A 23,980-nucleotide genomic window follows, 5' to 3' on the forward strand; every position below is an offset into this window, starting at 1 on the left:
CTTTGTTCCAAATTGAGAAAAATTTAAAACAGTTTTCTAGAGATAGCATGGACCACTGTGCCACTTTGAGGGAGGGATGTAACATAAGCACGGGGGTCAACTGGCTAGAGGTACTGTGGGAGCACTTTGAGATAGATGGTCCTTGTGGATGACTTCAGCACTCTCTCTCCTATTCTCTCCCTCTCTGTGTCACTGCTTGAACAATATGCATGGGATGTGGACCAAGTAGTTAGTTGCAGTCAAACGTAATCATCATCTCCAAAACCACAGCTGCAAGTGACAATGGCATGTGGAAAAAAATGCAGTTGTTGGGCCTTTAACACACCAAGGAATAAGCTGTAGAGTGCACATTACAGAACTCCGTGTGAAAGATTCAAAGCCATTAAAAAGACAATAACAATAATAGCTGATATATATTGAAGTCTTAAATATATGTGCTAGGTGTGGTTGAGTGTTTTTCATATATTAAATCATTTAATCCTCTTGGAGGGGGTGGCCTTTGAGAGATGCTTAAAAAATAAACAAGACACTGACATGTTGATATAGTGGGAAGGTAGAATATGACTGAGTTCAGGTCCTAGGTGAAGCCTGTGTTGGTTTATAGCAAGATCCAAATAATATCCTTAAACCCTGTGTGGCACTGGAGAATTCTGGTTCGGTATTCATCAGATGAAGGATGATGTCTGCGGACAAAAAAAAAGATGTAGATTCAGAAAATACCTTAGGGTAATCATTTATCAACATGCAGCTCCCGGGAGAATGGAGTAAACAGATTTTTTTTTTTTTAATTATGGAGTTTGGAGAGATTTGGAGAGCCTGGTATTAAGTATTCTGCTCTATAACCAGAACTGTTAAACCACCAGGAATAGACTTAAGTGTTTCTATTGTGGTGGTTGAGCATGAAAATAAACAGATTGAGCCAACCAGATTGGCAAGTCTCTTCACAGTTCAACAGTTCACGTCTAAGAATCACAAATAACTCCAAATCACAAACCCCTGAGAAAGATTTTGAATTCTAGCAAAGGATAATGGTAAAGACTGGGGCTAATAACTAGGGAATCCTCATTTCAAGTCCCAGTTTTGCCGCAAGTGTTGATAACACTTGGCCACAATCGCTAATCTTCACATTCAGCAAGCCTCTTGTGATGGATGTGAAGAGGCATGGCCTTGATCCCCCTTCAAGAAAGGTCCTGCTTCCCCAGCTGTTGAAACTGCTGTCATGGACTGCCTTTAGCTGTCAGCCCTCCGGGGCTGCAGGGCTTCAGGTGCAGAGCTTCCTTGGCCAAGGTGACTCCTTCCTGGTGTGGTACATATCCAAGAACGGATAGAGACTGGACTAAAAAGTCCTGGCCATTGCAATCAAACTGGAGCAACTCTGGTGGACCATTTTAGCTCCAGGGCTTCTTGTGGTGTTTGTTGAGGTGACCAGGCAACCGAGTTCCTGAATGACAGCTCCACTTCTTCTGCCCTCTCCCACATTTGCCCTTTTCTTCCATGGGTGCTGATCCTAAGGATATAAACATCCCAGCAAACATCCTATGAACTAATCTCTGTAGCAGGGTCAACAGCCAACCTTCCACAGATCACTAATCACTGAGCTAGGGTTTAACTGGATCATCTTTCAACGAAACAAAGGTTGAATTTGCATGGAGTGACCTTGAAAAATCAGTTTACCTCTTTGGGCATTAGTTTTCCATCTACAAAATGGGAAATGCATATAAGGGCTCTTCTATATCTGTAAGCCCCTATTATATGGAATCTGCTCAATGGCCAGACAGAACAGGAAAGCTCTGTCTACACAGTGTGAACCCAGCATGTGAAAAATTCAACCTGATTAAAACATTATCTTCCAACCCAGCTCTCAGGTGCCTACTGTGTCACATTTCTGCCCTATGACTTAGACTTCAAATCTGTCAATAGCTGAAATATAAGGAAGTACCTGTGAAATTTAGATATATCACTTCTTTTCACATGAACAGGCATTGAGAAAGAAAGTAACAAGGACTTAAAAACAAACAAAACAAAACAAAACAAAACTCTGGCCTCTGCAGAGGAGAAAAGGGTTTAAACTGTGGAAAACAAATTGTCCTGAGTCAAATATATTTTCGTTGGGGCAGGGGTTGGGTACACGAGGCAGTGTACCTCGTGTTTAATGCTCTTCAATCTGAAAACATCATGCTCTTCATACCCAGAACCCACTAGGCTCAGGAGTATCATAGACCAGGCACTAGAATCCAAATAACCTATCTTGAACCAAGGGCTGCTTCAACAAGATGTGCCACTCAAGGCAGCTCAAGCATTCTGGGATGAATTCCTCTTCTGTAAAATGGACATTTTAACAATTTCCCTGCTTTTCTTCAGGGATCCTGGGAAGATGATGTGACATGTGGATATAAAAACACCTTGATAAGTAAAATAGCAACACATATGTGTAATATATTTTTGTCATTTCTGTATTTCCAATTCTCACAGTCAGAAAGAGTCCCAGGTTATTGAACTCACCTTCTCTTCAGCATCTTTCAATAAAACAAAGGTCAAGTTTCCTCAAGGGAAAGAGGATTCTGGGAAGATGGTGGAGTAGAAGCATTAGGAACCTTCCTCTTTGTCTAGACAATAATTGCACTGGCAGAATTTATCTGATTTAACGATTTTGGAACTCTGGAGTCTACTGAAGGCTTTCAACTTCCAGAGAAGTCTTAGAAAACAAAGTGCAGTTCGTTTCCGTCAATTTTAACGTTCAGATAGTAACAGCTACCCATCCCACACCCTCAGCTCCATGACAGGGAACTGTGACCATGTTTCAAGAGCAGCTTCTACCAAAAGCCAGGATGAGCAAAAAGGGCTCTATCTTCCAATTATCTGAGATCTTTGCTGCTGATCAGTCAGACAAAGAGGTGGGTGACCTCTTCCTTACACTTCCTTCTATTGTTGGAAATCTCTTCCCCCTGGCTGAAGTGAATTTCTGGGGACTTAAAGGGCCAGTGTACTTTTTCTTCCTCCCTTCATTTTTCTCTTTTTCCTCTTTTGGAGGCTAGATATTAAAGACTAGGACATGCAAAAACAACTGCACATATAGAGAAAAATTAAAAAGTACGTGCCCAAGGGAAAACACGGATTCAGAATTCAAGGAATTCTCAATTAAATACCAGATTCAGAAAAGGACCGAGAAGACCATAAGTTTACATCTCATGCTAAACCTGGGCACAGAGAGAGTCTACATCAAACAAAACAAAAGCAAAAACAGGAAACCCAGGCGGGAGGGGTAGAATCTGATTTCCAGAGTTACCACCTTATTAGATTTGAATGTCCAATTTTCAACATGAAATCACAAGGCATATAAGGAAACAGAAAAATGTGTCATATTCAAAGGAAAATGAAATCAACAGAAACTATCGCTGAAAAAGACTTGATGGCAAATCTATTAGACGAAGACTTTAAAACACCTCTTTTAGTGTGGGAAATAAATTTAGAATTCTGTATGCTTACACCAACGGATTAAAAGGCTTAGAGCAAAAGCTGCCACAGGGTGAAAATACCCAAGGCCAGTAAGACCAAGCATAGAGGCAGAAAGCAACCACTGCACCCAAGATTACCTAGTGAAAAGGGCTACCCTTGAGGCATCATGCTCCAGTAATCTTTAACTTTGGAGATAACAGTCACTTGGCTGTATCGCCCACAGAGAAACTCTTGTCTGTCTGGTATCAGGTGCCAATATATTATTGTGCTTTAATCTCAACTTCTAATGCCACTCACACTCCAAACCTTTTGCTTCTTACACACACAAATTAATGGCCACTTTCTTATTGTTTTCTTCTGCACGTTCACCACATATGTAAAACCTTGAAAGCTCAATAAATACAGAGACAAAACCCCTGTTCAGGGCTCTTCTCTCCTCCTGGACATTAGCCCCTGTCATATTAAAAAAAAAAACCTTTTTTTTAAGTTTATTTAGTGTTTTTCAGAGAGAGGACAGAGCACGAGAGGGGTAAGGCAGAGAGAGAAGGCAACACAGAATCCAAAGCAGGCTCCAGGCACCGAGCTGTCAGCACAGATTCTGATGTGGGGCTTGACCACACTAATCGTGAGATCATGACCTAAGCCAAAGTCAGACGCTTAACCCACTGAGCCACCCAGGTGCCCCCATAGCCTCTGCCATATTCAATTCTGCTTCCACTCTCTTGTTGGACAAGAGAGAACTCCAGACTCAAAGTCAGTGACATTTTAGAGATGTTCAAAGACTAAAGGATGGTGTGGAGAAGGTAAGAAAATGGTGTATGAGCAAAATGGAAAAAAAAAAAAACTGAAAAGAAACCAAAAAGAAATTCTGAAGTTAAAAATATAATAACGAAAATGAAAATTTCACTGGACGGATTCAAAGACAGATATGAGCAGACAGAAGAAAGAATTATCAAATTTAAAGATAGGATAATTGATATTATTGAGTCTAAAGAACAGGTAAAAAAAAGATTAAAGAAAAGAGAACAGAGTCTAAAGGACATATGGGATACCAAGTGACCAACATACACATTTGGGAATCTTAGGATGAGAAACAGCAAAAGGGGTATCTGAAAAAAGAATGTTTAAAAACTTCCCAAAGTTGATGCAAGGCTCGAATGTAAACATACAAGAAGCTCAACAAACTACAAGGAAGATGAACTCAAAGAGATGCACACTGAGACACATTATAAACAACTATTTGAAAGACAAAGACAAAGAGAGAATCTTGAAAACAACAAGAAAGAAGACACTTGTCACATACAAGGAATTCTCAATTAAATACCAGACTTTTCATCAGAAACCTTGGAGGCTAGAAGACCGTGGGCCCATATATTCAAAGTGCTAACAGAAATAACTGTCAACCAAGAATCTTACATCTGTCGAAACTGTCCTTCAAAAGTGAGGGAGAAATAAGATATTCCCAAGTAAACAAAAGCTTAGGGAGTTCATTACAACTAGACCTGCTTGGCAAGAAACTCTCAAAGAAGTCATGTGAGGTGAAATGAAAGGACATTAGATAGTAACTATAAGCCATATGAAGAAAGATCTCAATAAAGGTAAATACTCGGACAATTATAAAAGCTAATATTATTGTACCAATAATTTGTAACTACTTTTTGTCTTCTACATCATTAAAGAGACTCATATTTTTTTTTTAATGGTTATTTTTGAGAGAGAAAGAGAGAGCATGAGTGGGGGAGGGGCAGAAAGAGAGGGAGGGGCAGAGAGAGAGGGAGAAAGCGGGTCTGAAGTAGGCTCTGTGCTGACAGCAGAGAGCCTGATGTGGGGCTCAAATTCACAAACCAAGCCATGAGATCATGACCTGAGCTGAAGTCGGACTCTTAACCAACTGAGCCACCCAGATACCCTGAGACTCATACATTTTTTAAAAAGTGAAGAGACTCTTGGATACTGTGAACAAACTGAGGGCTGATGGGGGTGGGGGAGAGGGGAAAGTGGGTGATGGGCATTGAGTGAGGAGGGCACCTGTTGGGATGAGCACTGGGTGTTGTATGGAAACTAATTTGACAATAAATTATATTTTAAAAGATTAAAAAAATAAAACAAATTATAACCTTTAAAAATAAGTAAATTAACTAATTAATTAAAAAGTATTAGTAGGAGTGTCTGGGTGGCTCAGTCAGTTAAGCATCCAAATCTTGATCTTAGCTCGGGCCTTAATCTCAGGATTGTGAGTTTGAGCCCCACAGTGGGCTCCGTGCTGGGTGTGGAGCTTACTTTAAAAAAAAAAAATGTGTTAGTCTAAAAGCTAGTGTTACTGTAGGGGCACATGGGTCAGTTAAATGTCTGACTTCAGCTGAGGTCATGATCTCACAGTTTGTGGGTTCAAATCCCACATGGGGCTCTGTGCTGATAGCTCAGAGTCTGGAGCCTGCTTCGGATTCTGTGTCTCCCTTTCTCCCTCTTCCCCTCCCCTGCTTGCACTCTGTCTCTCTCTCAAAAATAGATAAACATTAAATTTTTTTAATAAATAAATAAATAAATAAATGCCAGTGCTATTATAGCTTCAGTGCCTAATTCCACATTGTCTTTTCTATACAATTTAAGAGACTAAAGAACATAAAAGAATTATTAGTTATGTTTTGGGGCATACAAAACATAAGGATGTAAGTTCGTGATGCCAATAACCAAACAGGGTGGGGACAGAACTGTAAGGAGCAGAGTTTTTGTATGTTATTGAAGTTAAACTGCTTATAGCAAATAAGAATGTTATAATTTTAGGATGTTACTGGTAATCTCCATGGTAACGACAAAGAGAATAGCTATTGAATACATGCAAAAGAAAATAAGAAATAAGCATAAACATTTTATTACACAAAACAATTAAAGGCAAAAGAAGTCAGCAATGAAGGAAATTAGGGGCAAAAGATATATAAGGCAGATAGAAAATAAATAGCAAAAGATACAAGTAAGTCCTTACTGATAACTATTACTTTAAATGCAAATGGATTCATTTCTCCAGTCAAAAGACAGAGATTATCAGAATGGATAAAAACACAGGTTGCAACTATATCCTCTCCATAAAACACTCAGTTTATTTCCAAAGACACAAATAAGTTGAAAGTAAAAGGATGAAAATAGATATTCCATGCAAATAGTAAGCAAAAGAGAACAGAACTATACTACATAAGACTAATACTATATAAGATAAAATAGACTTTAAAACAAATGAAAAAAAAATATGAGACAAAGAAGGAGTTAATATATTAATAAAGGTTAAATAGAACAAGAAGATATAACAATTGTAACATTTATGCATTTAGTGACAGACCGTTAAAATATATGAATCAAAAACAGAATTGAAGGGGAAAATAGCAGATCTGTAATAATAGTTGAAGACTTCAATCCCCCACTCTCAATAATAGAACAATCAAACAAAAGATAAGTAAGAAAACAGAAGAATTAACACAATGAACTATTTCTAAGAGATATATACAGTACACTCTACCCAACATCAACAGCATGCACATTGTTACCAAGTGCAGAAGGGACGTTTTCCAGAAGAAACCATATGTTAGGCCACAAATAAAATCTTAATAGATTTTAAGAGATAGATAGACACGTTTTTTACACCAACCACAACAGGATGAGGATAAAGTTAGACATGAATAATAGGGGGCATCTGGGTGGCTCAGATGACTGAGCATCCAACTTTTGATTTCAACCCAGGTCATGATACCAGGGTCATAGGATTGAGCCCTGCATAGGTTTCTGAGTATGGAGCCTGCTGAGGATTCTCTCTCTTTCTCTTCCTCTGCCCCTCTCCCCATCTCATGCCCTCTCTCTCTTAAAAAATAAATCATAATAATAAAAATAAAATAAAATAAGAAACGAATAACAGAAGTAAAACTGGAAAATTCACAAATTTGTGGAAATTAAACAAGAAACTCTTAAAACAAAGGGTCGAAGAAGAAATCACAAGGGAAATTAGAAAATACTTATAGATGAATGAAAATGAGAAAACAACATACCAAAACTTAGGGATCATAGTGAAAGCAGTGATAAGGGGAAATTTGTAGCTATGAACAATTACATTTAAAAAAAAGAAAAGAAAACTCAAATCAACAATCTAACCTTGCAAACTAAGGAACTAGAAAAAGAAGAATAAACTAAACCCAAAGTTAGAAATAGGAAGGAAATAATAAAGATGAGAATAAAGATAATGAAACAGAAAATTTTTAAGAATAGAGGAAAATCAATGAAGCCAAAGGCTGATTCTTTGAAAAGAACCAAATTGACCAACTTAACAAGCTAAACTAAGAAAAAAAGAGAGGAGATTCCATTTCTAAAATTAGAAATGAAAATGTGGATATTACTACCTTATCTACAGAAATAAAAAGAATTATAAAAGAGTACTATGGAAAATTATATACTAAAAAAAATTAATAACCTAGATGAAATGGACAAAATCTAGAAACGCAAAATTCATCAAGATTAAATTATGGGAAAAATTAGAAAATATTAATAGACCTATAACCAGTAAGGAGATTGAATGAGTAATCAAAAGTCTCTCAGAGGCACCTGGGTGGCTCAGTTGGTTAACAAGCATCTGACTCTCAGTTTCAGCTCAGGTCATGATCTCACGGTTTTGTGAAATCCAGCCCTGGGTCAGGCTTTGTACTAATAGCAGGGAGTCTGCTTGGAATTCTCTCTCTCTCCCTCTCTGCCTCTCTGTCACTCTTTTTCTCTCTCTCTCCCTCTCAAAATAAATAAATAAACTTAAAAAGAAATCTCTCAACAAGAAAAAGCCCTAGACCTGAGGGCTTCACTGATGAATAGAGAAAGAATCTATCTCAACATGATAAAAACCACATGTGAAAAACCCACTGTGAACATCATACCCAATTGTGAAACACTGAAAGTTTTTCCTCTAAGATCAGGGACAAGGCAAGGATGTTCATTTTCACCATTTCTATTTACCATAGAACTGGAAGTTCTCACCAGAGCCAATTAGGCAAGAAAGGGAAATAAAGAAGTAAAATTATCTCTATTTGTAGAAGATATGGATCTTAGATGTAGAAATCCCTAACAATTCTATCAAATAAAAACCCCACAAACAAAAAGAAAAACAAATAAACAAAAACCTGTTAGAGTTAATAGATGAATTCAGTAAAGTAGCACGATACAAAGTCAACATGCAAAAGTTAGTTGCATTTCTATGTGCTAGCAATGAGCAACCTGAAATGGAAATGACAAAGACAAGTCCATTTAAATAGCATCAAAAATGTCCATCAAGTGATGAATAGATAAAGAAGTTGTGGTTTATATATACAATGGAATACTACTTGGCAATGAGAAAGAATGAAATATGGCCTTTTGTAGCAACGTGGATGGAACTGGAGAGTGTTATGCTAAGTGAAATAAGTCCTACAGAGAAAGACAGATACCATATGTTTTCACTCTTATGTGGATCCTGAGAAACTTAACAGAAGACCATGGGGGAGGGGAAGGGGGAAAAAAAAGTTAGAGAGGGAGGGAGGCAAACCATAAGAGACTCTTAAAAACTGAGAATAAACTAAGGGTTGATGGGGGGTGGGTGGGAGGGGAAAATGGGTTGTGGGCATTGAGGAGGGCACCTGTTGAGATGAGCACAGTGTGTTTATGGAAACCAATTTGACAATAAATTTCATATTTAAAAAAATAAAATAAAATAAAATAGCATCAAAAAGGGGATGCCTAGGTGGCTTAGTTGGTTAAGCATCTGACTTCACCTCATGTCATGATCTTGTGGTTCCTGGGTTCAAGCCCCATATCAGTCTCTGTGCTGACACCTCAGAGCCTCGAGCATGCTTCAGATTCTGTGTCTCCTTCTCTCTCTACTCCTCCCCTGCTCACACTCTGTCTCTCTCTCAAAAATAAATAAACATTTAAAAAATTTAAATAGCATCAAAAAGAGTAAAATACTTAGGAATTAGCCAAAAAGATAAAAGACTTATTAAAACTACAAAATGTTACTCAAATTGAGTAAGACATAAATAAATGGAAAGACATCTCGTTAATGAACTGTAATACTTAATATTGTTAAGACGTCAATAGTATCCAAAACAAGCTACAAATTCAATGCAATCTCTATCAAAATTCCGATAACCTTTTTTTTACGGAAATAGAAAAACCCATCCTAAAATTTATATGGAATCTAAAGAGATCCCCAAATAGCTAAAGCAATCTTGAAAAAGAAGAAAAAAAACTGGAGGATTCACACTTCTGATTTCAAAACTTAATACAAAGCACAATAATGAGTAGAGTGTGATATTGGCATAAAGAAAGACATATAGGCCAACGGAATAGAATATAGAGTCCAGAAATAAATTCTTGTGTTACGGTCAAATGATTTTTGACAAAGGTGCCAAGACCATTTAATGGGGAAAGGACAGTCTTTTCAACAACTGGTTCTGGATAGCCACATGCAAAAGAATGAAATTAGACCTTTTACCTGAGAGATAAAAATGAGCTCAAAATGGATCAAAAACTTGAATGTAAGACCTAATGCTATAAAACTCTTAGATAAGAACATAGGTCAAAAACCTTACGACATTGGATTTGGTAATTTCTTGAATTTAACACCAAAGGCACAGGTAACAAAAGAAACAATAAACAAATTAGACTTCATGAAAATTTTTTTTTAATTATGCATCAAAGGATGATATCAACAGAGTAAAAAGGCAACCCAAAGAATGGGAGAAAATATTTGCAAATCATATATCCGATAAAGGGTTAATATCCGGAATAGAGAGAGAACTTTTAAAACTCAACAATAAACAAAAATCCAATTCAAAAATGGGCAAAGGACTTGAATACGCATTTATATAAAGAAGACAGAGAGATGATCAATAAGCACATGAAAAAATGCTCAATATCACTAATCATTAAGGAAATGGAAGTCAAGACTACATTGAGATACCACCTTACATCCATTACAATGGATACAATAAAAAAAAAAAAAGTATTGAAGAGGTAATGGAGAAACTGGAATCCTTGTGCTCCATTTTTGGGAAGGTATAATGATACAGCTGCTATGGGAAGCAACATGGTAATTCCTTAAAAAGTTAAAAATAGAATTAACGTATGATCCACAATTCCACTTCTGGGGATATACCTAAAAGAATTGAAAACAGAGTCTCCAAGCAATATATGTTTATGGCAGCGTTATTTACAATAGCTAAAATGTGGAAGCAACCCATGCACTTAATAAATGCTTCAGCAGATGAATGGATAAGCAAAAGGTGGTATATACATCATGGAATATTACTCAGCATTTAAAAGAAAGGAAATTCTGCGATATGCTACACCATGGATGAACCTTGAATATTATGGAAATTAATAAAACAGTCACAGAAAAATAAACCAGTCACAGAAAAAAATACTGTATGATTCCAGTTTTTTGAGGTACTTAGAATAGTTGAAGTTATAGAAATGGACAGTATAATTGTTTTTGCCAAGATCTGGAGAAAAGGGGAGAATGGAGAGTTGTTGCTTAATGAGCATAGAGTTGCAGTTTTATAAGATGAAAAAGGTTACAGAGATAGATAGTGGTGAAGTTGTACAACATCATAAATGCATATAATACCACTGAAATGCACGTTTAAAAGTGATTAAAATGATAAATGTTATATGGTGTATGTTTTACTACAATCTAAAAATGAATAGACTTCCAGGGAAGATGACAGATTAGGAGGACCCTAAACTTCCCCCATCCCATGGATAAAACTGGATAACACTCACATCAGTGTAAATAACCCAGAAAAATGACCCGAAGACTGGCAGAACAAACTCTCCATAGCTAAATGTAGCGAAGAGGCCACATCAAAGAGGGTAGGAAGGGTGGAGACATGGTCGGGAGCTAAACAGACCACAGAACTGTCCAAAGGAGGGAGGGACACCTTCAGCACGGAGAAGGGAAAGAAACTGACTCTCACACCAGGGAGCCCACATGAGAAAACAAATTCCCATAACATATGGCTTTGAAAACCAGAAGGACTACATATCACAGGTTCTTACAATCAGTGGGGCTTAGCACCTAGAACTTTAAAAATCGGTAGGCTCAGCTCTGGGAGAGCCAGGAGGGCGGAGTTCCTGCCCTTAAAGATACAGCACAACAAACAGCCCCACAGAGATACAACATAGAAGCAGCAATTTGAAAAATGCCTGGGGTATACAAGAGGGAGATTTATTTACTAAACTCAAAACATGTGCTAGAGGGACAGCAATCACTGGAAGACTTCTTCAAGAACAAAAGAGCTGGCAGGAACCATTTCCTTCCCCTGCCCACCCCCCCCACCCACCCCCCCCCCCCCCCCCCCCCCCCCCCCCCCCCCGCCCAGCTAGACACAGGAATACCTATGGGAACCAACACAGTGCCAACACTCGCTCCCTAACTGAAGAGCACACTCCACCCCCACGTTTTCTGCAGACATGCCCTTTCCAGCTAGGTCTTGGCTCCAGATATCCTTCCAGAGCAGACACACACAAACCTTGCCAACATTGCAGGCCCAACCTCTGTGTTCCCCTTCAGACCTGTCCTCTCCAATACGCTTTTAGCTGGAGTTTGTCCAAAATGGTGCCATAAGCCTAGCAGTGTTCAAGCAACCCCAACAGGGAACAGCACTACTCCAAAGTGACTCCTGCCCTGGGGAAAAGGAGAAGATAACCACACACAGCAGTTTGCGGCCCAAGCAGTGGTCTGAGGACAGCCAGCTGGTCTGACTACAGGCCCCACCCACCAATGAAAACTTCTTAGAGGACAACACAGGGAGAGCACCCTGAAGTTTAGTGCTACCACATCTATGGCAAACGCCTGCTCTGAATCAACTCAAACCCAAGGTGGCCCCAGACTGGCAAACTCACAGTATGGGAACCAAACCTTACCCACAATAGGCAAGAAGAGCCACTGCAGATGACTGGACTGAAGGCAAAAGTGGTTCCGCCACAACAGCAGAGAGCACACAACACACACAGGAAACCCCTTGAAACACCAGGTTCTGGTTAACAGAGCATATTGCACTACAGGGCACTACCGGACCTCTTCTTCATAAGGTCACTATTTTCAACCACAGGAAACATAGCTGATTTTCCTAACGCATGGAAACAGACACAGAAAGTTAGACAAAATGAGGAGACAGAACAATATGTGGAATAGATTAAGGAACAGAACAAAATCACAGCAAGAGAGCTAAATGAAACAGAAACAAGTAATATGCCTGATAGAGAATTTAAAATATTTTTCATAAAGACACAGATTTTAGAAAAGATTGGAGGACCTCACTGAGACCCTTAACAGAGAGATCAAAAAAAAAAAAAAAAAAAAAGAAATCAGAGTTGAAGAACTCAATAACTGAAATTAAAAATACACTAATGAGGGGTGCCTGGGTGGCTCTGTCAGTTAAGCGTCCAATTTTGGCTCAGGTCATGAAAGCTCAGAGCCTGGAGCCTGCTTCAGATTCTGTGTCTCCCTCTCTCTCTTGTCCCCCTCCCTTTGCTCCCCCCCCATGCTCTGTCTCTAAAATAAATAAGCATTAAAAAAATGTTTTTAAATACACTAGTGACAATAAATAGTAGGCTGGAGGAGGCAAGAGAACAGATTAGTGACCTGGAAGAGTAATAGAAAGCAATCAAACTGAACAGGAGAGAGAAAAATATTAATAATAAATGAAAATATACTTAGAAAACTCAGCATCAAGCATAATAACAGTCATATTACAGAGATCCCTGAAGGAGAAGAGAGGAAAAAAAAAGGGGCAGAAATCTTATTTGAAGAAGTAATAGCTGAAGACTTCCCAAATCTGGGGAAGGAAACAGAAATTCAGATCCAGGATGCACAGAAGGTCCTCAACGAAATCAAGTCAAGGAGGTCCACACAAACACATGTAGTAATTATAATGGCAAAAAGTAGTGATAAAGAAAATATTAAAAGCAGCGAGAAAAAAGAAAACAATTACGTACAAGGGAAACCCCCGTTAGACTATCAGCTGATTTTTCAACAGAAACTTTGCAGTCCAGAAAGGAGTAAAATATCTGAAGTGCTGAAAGAAAAGAACCTGCAACCAAGAATACTCTCTCCAGAAAGTCTATCATTCAGAGGAGAAGAGGAGATAGTTTCCTAGACAAACCAAAGTTGAAGGAATTCATCACCACTTAAAGCAGCCCTACAAGAAATGTCAGAGGGGATTCCTGGAGTAGAAAGGAAAGACCATAAGCAGGAGTAAGAACAGTACAAAGCACAAAAGCGGTAAAATTAAGTATATCTATAAAAATCAGTCAAGATATTCAAAAAATGAAAGGATGTAAAGTATGACACCAAGTATCCATAATGTAGCAAGGGAGTAGTAAAGAATAGGTCCAAACCTAAGCAACCATCAACTCAATGTAGACTGCTTATGCAGAATATGTTATTTACAAGCCTAATGATCACCACAAATCAAAACCCAGTAATAGATATACAAAAAGTAAAGAACAATTTAAGAAACAAAACAAATTCTTTACTAAGGACTTCAAAGTCCTAGCATGCTCTGGTTCCTTCTAACCTTTCTCATATCACACAAAAACATTTTTGTTTCCTATGTTCCAGCCATACTGGTCTTCTAGATGTTTTTCAAATAAGCCAAATTCCTTTTCATTTGGGAGTATTTGTATAGTCACTCTTCCTTTTCCTAAATCTTAGTACTGGCTCCTTCTCTTGTTTCCAGCCACAGCTCACATTTTACACCCTCACAGAGTTCCTTCCTGAACACACAATTTAAAATACACCCCGTTACTCTTTATCCCCTCACACCATTCGATTTTATTCACATCCAAACTATGTCATTCTTATACTTCCATGTCTGTTTGTTAATTGTTTACTCCCATAAGAACATAAATTCCATAGCAACAAGAATATTATTGTTGTTTCTTTAGTACTAAATCCTCAACACATAAAATAGTGCCCAGCAACATAGTAAAAACTCCATACGTTTTTTTTTTATTTTGTTTTTAACGTTTATTTATTATTGAGAGACAGACACAGAGTGTGAGCAGGGGAGGGACAGAGAGAGAGAGGGAGACACAGAATCTGAAGCAGGCTCCACGCTCTGAGCTGTCAGCACAGAGCCCGACATGGGGCTCAAACTCACAAACCGTGAGATCATGACCTGAGCCGAAACCGGACGCTCAACCGACTGAGCCACCCAGGCGCCCCTCCATACGTCTTTAATTGAACAAGTGAGGGAAGGAAGGCAGGAAGGCAGGCAGGAAGGAAGGAAGATGAGTTTTAAATCTTGCCCTGAACTGTTTTACTGTTTTTACTCATAACACTTCTTGCACCAATTGTATGTTGTTGTTTTTTTCCCTCAAACTAACCAATTATGATACCAACTGGACATTCTACAGTTCAATTCAATCCTTATACAAAACTGTCTCCACTTCAGATTTCAGCCATATATATCAGCTCCTCAGGTTATCCACATTTCTGTCTGACTTGGCTACAAGTGTGAGGATTCTCATAACTCACCCTCCCCATTCTCCACAACATTTTATAATTTGCTAGAACAACTTATAAAACTCAGGAAAATGCTTTACTTATAATTACCAGTTCATTATAAAGGCTACAATTTAGAACAGCCAAGTAGAAGAGATACATAAGACAAAGTACTGGCGGGGGAGGGAGAGGCAGAGCTCCTGGCTCTTTTTAAGCACGCTACTCTCCCAACATCTTGATGTGCATACAACAGCCTAGAAGCCTTCTATCTTATTTTTGGAACATTTTTTCTTTAATTTTTTTTTAATGTTTATTTTTGAGAGACAGAGACACAGACAAAGTGCAAGCAAGGGAGGGCAGAGAGAGAGGGAGACACAGAATCTGAGCTGTCAGCACAGAGCCCGATGAGGGCCTAGAACCCACAAACTGTGGGATCATGACCCGAGCTAAAGTGGGACACTCAACCAACCAAGTCACCCAGGTGCCCCGTATTTTTGTAGAGCTCTATCTCCAGCCGCTCCCCACCCCCCCTACTCTTCCTGGAGTTTCATGGGTGAGTTTCATGGCTGAGAGTTCTGACCCTCTAGTCACTAGTTCTTTCCCCTGATCAGCTCCATCCTCTGGGTATCTAGGGGCTCTAAGTCATTTTATTAGTATAAACTCAGGTGTGATCCAAAGGGGCTTGTTGTGAATAGCAAAAAACACTCCTATCACTCAGGAAATTCCAAGGCTTTTAGGAGCTCTGTGCCAAGAACCAAGACAAAGGCCAAATGGAATAAAACCGTGGATTGTGAGTGACTTGCTCTGTGAGTGTTCCACAAGATGAGCAAACATTTCTAATAACTTTTAACTTGATAAATGAGTGATGTCTTGCAATAGGAATAGTACGTGATGCTGAACATCACATGATCACAACCGAGTCAATGGTTCTTCTCTCTCTCTCCTCCCTCCCACCCCGTTACGGGATTGTGAGTGATCGCCAATGCAATGTCACATTTCCATGAAATCCTCAAAAGGAAGCAAAGCAAGTGTCATTGGATAGGTTCCTTGTTAAAGTTTCATGAAAAGAAAAAGATTCCATTGAGCCAATAGATAGAAACGATTCATTAGTGATAGTGAAAGTCATGCTACACAATAACCCTCCTCTCATCTCCCTCATGCTGGCCACAAAGGTTTTCAAAGGTAAGTGAAGGTTAATGTGTTTATTTTTCTTTTATATTTTGTATTTTCTTTATTATATTGTATTACATTACAGTATTGCAATCATTTTTATATGGATATTTTGGGGTTGTGAACAAATCATCTGAGTTTCCATTATTTCTTATGGGGAAATTCGCTTTGATATACAAGTGCTTTGGATTACAAACACTTTGGATTACAATTCTGGAACTAATTACACTTGCAAACCAAGGTTTTACTGTATATTTTTATATTATATCACAGCCCCTAAGAGTAAACTTAAATCCTGGTGTAGAAGAAGGGTCTATCGCTAAGGTAAAGACAAACTAGGGAAGAAGAATCACATGCCTCAAACCGGAAATTAAGGGTTGAGGGTTCTGGATTTCTCAATCCAGAAATTAAGGGTTGAGGAAGTGGGAGGTGAAGGGATGGAGGAGAGGGGTATAGGGTAAGGAAGAGTACAGATACACTGCAAAAGAGGAAGCCTCCCTCTTTACAGTCTATGAGACAGGCATCAAGATGCATCAGAGATAGCTACTGGATTGTAGTGTTCAGACATACATTCCCTGCAGATATTCCCAGGAGCTAGAGAGATAAGTACTCTTTTCAGGAACCTGAGAGGTTGTGCTCATTCATTGAGGCTGAAGGGTAGGTATGTCAGTGAGCTAGTTGGGTACAATCTAGGGTGACCAACTCGGCCCAATTTACCTGGAACTGTCCCACTTTTAAAATGGAAATTCTCCTGTCCCAGAAACCTCCTCAGGCCCGAGCAAACAAGGAAATTGAGAGTGTTTACAGGAAACCACCTGATGACATCTGTGTGATTACAGTGAGATAGGCCCAGGGGAAAGTGGCATACACAGAAACAGAATCGATGTGTCTTTAGCCTAGAGATTCTTGTACCTATGCCAACTCTTAACAATATGTGCCATAGGGAAAAAAAATGAATGGAGAAAGGAAAGAAAACGCAAATAATCTCAATGAAAAAGTATATCATACTGGCACCAATGAGCCTCAATTCCTCTGAGTCGTTTTTCCAGCAATGAAGATAGAATTTTTGCCAATTCACCTGTCCCCTCACACTAAGCCCCTCTTGTGGTCAATTTCTTCATGGCTAAGAGATATCTACAAGACCACCTTCTCATATCACTAGAAAATGCATTTGATCAACTTCAACATATTTTCCAGAGTCAAAGATACAATAAAACAGGAAGTAGGAATAGATGGATATTCCATTTTGATTGCGGATCCTTTGTATGGGAGAGTTTCTCTCTTCTAGTAACTTAGAAACATCTGTTTGTCCATGGTGTTCTGGGTCTTTTTTTTTTTTGGTTCATTGTGATAGGCACCACATATACATGGTGTCACATCCTTTGGATTGAGAAAATTGAAGAAAATTGTTACTTGTTTTATTTCTTCTCCACTGTTTAGTCTTTCTTTCTTCTAGCTTCTAGTAGTTGATGTGGGAGCTTACGGTTTAGTCTTTTAATTTTGTTTGTTTGTTTGTTGTTGTTGTTGTTGTTAACCATCTCTTTGAGTTTTTATTGTAATTACTGACTTATTTCTTTATTGTTTATTCCAACCATGTTTCACACATTTTTATTACCATGTTTTTAAAATTTCTAAAAAAATCTGTCTTGTTTTCAGGTGTTTTTGTTTGTTTTGTCTTTAAATAGATGAGACATCTTTTTGTTATTTCCAAAATATTCTATTTTCTCTTATCTCTCTGAGGAAATTATTCACAGTATTTTAATTGGTGTCTTCCATTATGTCTGTTTTTTTCAATTTCCTTTTTATTTGTTATTTTACTTATTTATTCAGTCTGTTTGTGAGAGATTTTTTTCACATATCTTTCGTTTTTTCTTATAATTATCTGTTTCCTCTGCCAAATTTTCTATTACTGTGAGAAAATTTTCTTGTTTTTATTACAGAACTCTTTGTATATAAAGGAGGTTAGCCTTATAGTTCAGCATGGCAACCATTTTCCTACCAATTAATCATTTGTCTTATTTGAGAACCTATATAAAAATTTAAATTTTGTATGATTAAGTTTAGTGATTGTTTATTTCAGAAGTTTTACTAATATTAAGACAAGCCTTCTATAATCCAAGATTGTATTTTATAAAATAGTGCACTTGTTTCTAAAACATTTAGTATTTCTTTTACATTTATACCATTAGTCCATCTGGGACTAATTTTGGTATAAAAAGTAAAGTAAAGATTCTACTTCATTTTTTCCCCAAATAACTAGGTACTTGCCCCAACATTAATTGTGAGAAATTCACTGATGTGAAATACTATTGGTATCAGTTAGGGTTACATTTAGCTAAATATCTTAGAGACCTGATCAAAGTGATTGAATCAAGTAGATTTTTTCAGAAATCTACTTTTTAAATCAGAAATTTGAAGGTAAAAATCCTGGACTTGGTTTTGTAATGCCGTTAGATCCCAGGCTCTATTCTGCTCTTTATATCTTTATTCTAGTGGTTGCCTCATGTAATATAAGCCTGCACCATTCATCACATAAAATATTCAGGAAGAAAGAAAGAAAAATAGAGAGAAGAAGGAGAATAAAGAGAAGGTGAAGTATATTATGGATTTTATGAGTATCTTATGGATGATACTTCCTGTAAGAGAGGCTAGCAAATAAATTTTTAAAGCTATACATATTGCTACACTAAAAAAATATTAGGCTTCCATTAAAAGAGAAAAGGAGAATGGATTTTGGATACACAACAGTGGTGGGTACTAAATTGTTACATGTGGACTTGATAAATCACCTAATGCATTTGATTGCATATAAAATAATAATGCAGAATATTTTACAAAACCATTAGAGCATATGGAGATTAATTATCTATGTGAACTTGAAAATGAAGAAAATTAAGAAACAAGGCAATTATTAACTTCAGGAAAAACAAAGAATTGTACTAAAACTCAAACATCATGGTTTACTCTTTATTTCAAATATAAACCTTGAGATGCCTAGGTGGCTTAGTCAGTTAAGGATCCTACTTTGTCTCAGGTCATGATCTCACAGCTTGTGGGTTTGAGTCCCACATTGGAGGCTCTGACAGCTCAGAGCCTGGAGCCTGCTTCAGATTCTGTGTATCCCTCTCTCTCTGACCCTTCCCCACTTGCACTCTGTCTCTTAAAAATGAGTAAACATTTGGGGCGCCTGGGTGGCTCTGTCGGTTAAGCGGCCGACTTCGGCTCAGGTCATGATCTCGCAGTCCGTGGGTTCGAGCCCCGCGTCGGGCTCTGTGCTGACTGCTCAGAGCCTGGAGCCTGTTTCAGATTCTGTGTCTCCCTCTCTCTGACCATCCCCCATTCATGCTCTGTCTCTCTCTGTCTCAAAAATAAATAAACATTAAAAAAAATTTAATAAAAAAATGAGTAAACATTTAAAAAAATTTAAAAAATAAACCTTGCTTTTATAATCAGAACAACATAATAGCAGCTGGGTGGCTCAGTCAGTTAATTGTCCAGCTCGTTTTCAGCTCAGGTCATGATCTCACAGTTTGTGAGTTCAAGCCCCACATCTGGCTCTGTACTGACAGCATGGATCCTGCTTGGGATTCTCTTTCTCCCTCTCACTCTCTGCCCTTCCCCCATTTGTGTTCATTCTCTCTGTCTATGTCTCTGTCTCTGTCTCTTTCTCTATCTTTCCAAAATAAATAAACATTAAAAACGAATTTTATAATCTTAACAATGTAAACACAGAAGTCTGACTTCAGCAGGGAAGAAAAACTATTTTAAATATAGCCTTTAAAGTTTCCTTTTTTCCATCCTTGTTCATCCCCTGAGCTCCAGGTTACATGTATCAAGGACCCCCTGAGACTAGTAACAAAAATAAATCACAGACTCTATGAGTTGAAGTGGACTTTATATCAATTAGGATAACTCACCAGCTTAATTTTTCTCTGCATTATCCCCAACAAGTGGTTACTTAGCTTCTGCTTGAACATCTTCACTGACAGGAAGCTCACTATTTCTCCAGACAGTCCATTCAATTCCTACACAGCTCTAATCACTGCCAATCATTCCCTATAATCAGGTCAAGGTCAGCCTACTCTAACTTTGTTGTATTCATTTTTCTACTCCCTAAAGTCATACAGAATTCCTCTTTCACGAGAAAGTAATCAGCTATTTTAATACTGTTGTCAAGCTATCCACTCAAAATCCCCCCCATGTTAAATTCTTCTCCAGGTCCTCCAACCATTTTTAAATGATACGATTTCACATTCTAGTGACAATTGGGTATCTTCTTTTGGATGCGCTTCATCTGGTTAATGTCCCTCTTAAAATGATGCACCAGAACAGGACACATGATTGTCAGATTAAGTGGCAAAAAAAAACAAAAACAAAAACAAAAACAAAAACAAAAAAAAAAACAAAAAAAAAAGAAAGAAAAGAAAAAGTTTCTGAATTTTACATTATATTAGGAGGCATCATATAAGTTTCCTTTGGGGTCCTTTTGGCAAAAGATAAGACTGTTTGTGCTTAATAAAAACTTATTGAAAATTATGAATTCTATTCCCTAGGCCTTTACCAAACACCTCTGTCCCCATTCGCTATCCACAATACCGAAAAGGTTTTAAAGTTTAGGTGTGAAGTAAGAGAGAATGAGGTCTGGGTGAGCCAACCTCTCTTCCAGGAATCAAAGAAGAATTATAAACTAAGATTTTTTTTAAAACCATCCTGAATATCAAATAACCCTAGGATGAGATCTTTTTCCAATACCCTGCCCTACCCACAAGGAGAACATGTCCCAATTTACTGGAGTCAAATGGCCAGACTGTTTCTGATCTGCAGTCTCTGTCAGTATTCTTTTCTTCACATCTACTAATTCCTCTTCCTTATATTCATTTAGAACACACTAATGGAAGTAGCCTGCCACGTGGCTTGCCTTTTTGCCACTTTTTCTCAGGAAATGTGATTAAAGAACTTGGAGTGGGCTGTTTTACACACAAATATTCAGACAGTCTCTTAGCAATAAATGGCTGTCGCTTCTATTATCTGTCTGGCTTTGAGTTCTATTATCTGTTGTGAATTGGTGCAGGGCTCTGTAAAACAGTTTTTAGGCAGCCTCATTACTCCCTTCCACACCTTCTGCTCCATCTGAGAGTGCTGCTGCTATGATTGCTGGGTAATGTTTGCCATTAGACAAGGCACATAAAAGAATCAAGCTATGACTAATTCGCTTGATGGCTGTGTGCCCTGTGTCATGCTCATTAACACCTCTCGACTCCGTTATTAGAGAGAATCACAGAGCAGATCTCAGCAGGCTCACATTTATACTATAGGATGCTTTATTTTTCCATCGGAGCCACATCCTTATCACTGACTTGTTCTGATCACCCTTACCTTCTACCCCAGGCCTATTCTACCCTGCCACACTTAACTGGGTCTTTCACTGAGTAAATAAATGCTTATGGGACTCTGTTGCCAATAGAGGGCTTTAGATTGTCAGGAAATGGGGGTCTATGCCCTCTAATGAATCATATACTCGTCTTTCTGCTGAAAAGTCATCAGAGATGCTCCTTGTGGAAATCCAAAGAGAAAATGATAACAACTTAAAATATTAAAGTATACCCAGCCTTTTTATAAGCATTATTTCCTATGAGATTTACAACAACCCTTTATGGCAGGCTGCATAAATAGTACTCTATCATTAACTTTAACACTAGATTTTCTAACTCAGAAGAGATACTATATAAAAGAAAAGTAAGCCATCTACAATGCTGGGCAAAATATAAAGAAATAGTATTAGTTGTGTTTGACTTTCCCAAGCTTATTGATCAAAGCAGAGAGAAAGGGAGAGAGAGAGAGAGAATATTTTCCTTAGTACTGACTCACAGTGTTTTGAACCAAGACTATAGGGGCATCATACTTACCTACCTTAATCATTAACTCCAACTGTAAGTTTACATTGTAGCCATCACTAATGTTTATTGATATCTAGGTATCCTCTACCTCTGAGGACATGGAAAGCTGCACTAATCCATCTCCTGAAGTTGGACATAACCATGTGATTTGATTTCACCATGAAAGTTGAGTGGATGTGACAACTACAGTTTGCATGTGGAAGTATTTAACTGCAGATTCTTGAGACTATAGCTTGGCTTTTCCTTTGCCACAAGAATTATGGAAGTATGTATCCATATGGAGGTACCATAAGATCTAAGCAGCCTTAAATACCGAGTTAGCACGTTGGGGACAGTTGCCCTGGAGAAACACCTAGACTTTCAGTAGAATTTGAGCACTAGACAAAATTTTGCTATGCTAAATTACTAAGATTTTGGAGTTGTTTGTTACCGTAGCGTATCTTAGTCTATACTGACTGATGTAGTCTTCATTTGCTCTAGATGTATCCTAAAATTAAGCCATTTGTAGAAATGGAAAATAAATGCGACCTAGCCAAATGAAAAAAAAAAGTAACTGAAATTAAAGTCAAAAGTCCAATCCACTCTAAGACATGAACTCTACCAGGTACCATGCATTGGTTGTCAAAGTTTTTCACTGCACAAACATCAGATGAGGACAAGTGAATTCTGAAATCTAATCCATGCTTTATTTACCAAGCTGTGCATCATGGTTCAGAGCTGTGTCCACCCGTGGGTAGCTTTTTCCAAATCACACAAAAGTGCTTTATATGAAAGCTGAAACCCTGAACTCAGATCTCACATGTAGGATGACTTATGAGACATTACGCAACTTATCTAAAGCTTCCTTTTTTTTTATCTTTAAAATATGTACAAAAATCTTTACACTTTGATTGTTAAGAGATTTAAATTGAACAAGTTATGTAAAAATGTATACATAGTGTCCGCATAAACCAACGGCACTCAAGCCTGAATAACCAACTTTGATCATTTAAAGACTCCATCAGAAAAAGTGGAGGTAATCTAAATAAGTGGTTTGAGAAGCTTCACAAATGTGAGTTATATTGCACTTGGTCCAGTGTTATGATAATATGTGTGTCCAAGTGACAAAAACCTGGTTTGAACCAGTTTAGTAAAAAAAAAGAGAGTAGAAGGTAATCGGTTCCCATAAACTAAATAAGACTTGAATAAGAAAAGCAGGAGAAGAGGAGAGATGAAGCTTGACTTTAGAACAACTAGAATCAGGGACTTGAACATGACCATGCCTCTTTCTTTTCCTATGTTTGTTTGTTTTTTTTTCATTTTTGCTCTTTTTCTCTATTGTCACAGTCTTTCCTCTCACTGCAAACTGGATGTTCTGAAGAAGAAAACAGGGCTGCCAAAAGTTCTTGAGATTCCCACAAGAATACAACAACTAACACTTCCTCTCAATTACATTTCCAAAAAAATATAGAAATAATTCTGATTGCTTCATCACATCAAGGACCTACACTTAGACCAATAAACTGTTTCCAGGAAACAAAAGACTCCAACTGTTTTAACTTGAGTAATATGCCATTTTTGGACCAGTAAACACTATGGACAAAGATGGGATCAAGGTCACGGAAAGTCATAGTAGTCCCGTTTAAAATCAATTGGTTGGAATGGGGAAAAAAACAATTCCTAAAAGAAACGAAAGGTATAGATTAGACAACACTATAGATGTCTTTTTTAGATAATATTTTAAGGTGAATCAGTTGGGGAAAGTGAGGATAACAAAAACAAATTCAACATTATGATGGGGGAAAGGAGAACCAATTATCTCTACCATGGGTCCAGTGGCAGAATTTAGCAATGTATTTCTATTTGAATAATTATCCAGAAAGACAGATTTCCTGAGGCAGCTGGATGTTTTCCCATCCATTACCTCTCCTATCACAGGGTTACCATTCACTCATCAAGAGACTTG

General features: G+C 37.9%; 2 long non-coding RNA genes across 3 annotated transcripts in view; one reads left to right on the plus strand and one right to left on the minus strand.

The window, feature by feature from the left end:
• Window positions 1–407: 407 nt before the first annotated feature.
• On the minus strand, window positions 408–4,837 carry LOC122230642. Its single transcript, XR_006207659.1, has 3 exons — window positions 4,760–4,837; window positions 2,503–2,561; window positions 408–683 (listed from the first exon to the last, which is right to left on the minus strand). It is a non-coding gene; the product is annotated as an uncharacterized LOC122230642 (long non-coding RNA).
• A 19-nt stretch (window positions 4,838–4,856) lies between these two features.
• LOC122230641 overlaps window positions 4,857–23,980 on the plus strand; it is a 41,238-nt gene continuing 22,114 nt past the window's right edge. The window contains exons 1-3 of one of the 2 annotated variants that reach the window (XR_006207658.1): window positions 4,857–5,054; window positions 22,113–22,300; window positions 23,362–23,518. This is a non-coding gene — a long non-coding RNA (uncharacterized LOC122230641). Of the gene's footprint in view, window positions 5,055–22,112; window positions 22,301–23,361; window positions 23,519–23,980 lie in introns of those variants that run through there. The other variant, XR_006207657.1, reaches the window with a different exon arrangement.

This window comes from Panthera tigris, chromosome C2 (genome assembly GCF_018350195.1).
Source record: "Panthera tigris isolate Pti1 chromosome C2, P.tigris_Pti1_mat1.1, whole genome shotgun sequence".
Taxonomy (NCBI): Eukaryota; Metazoa; Chordata; class Mammalia; order Carnivora; family Felidae; genus Panthera; species Panthera tigris.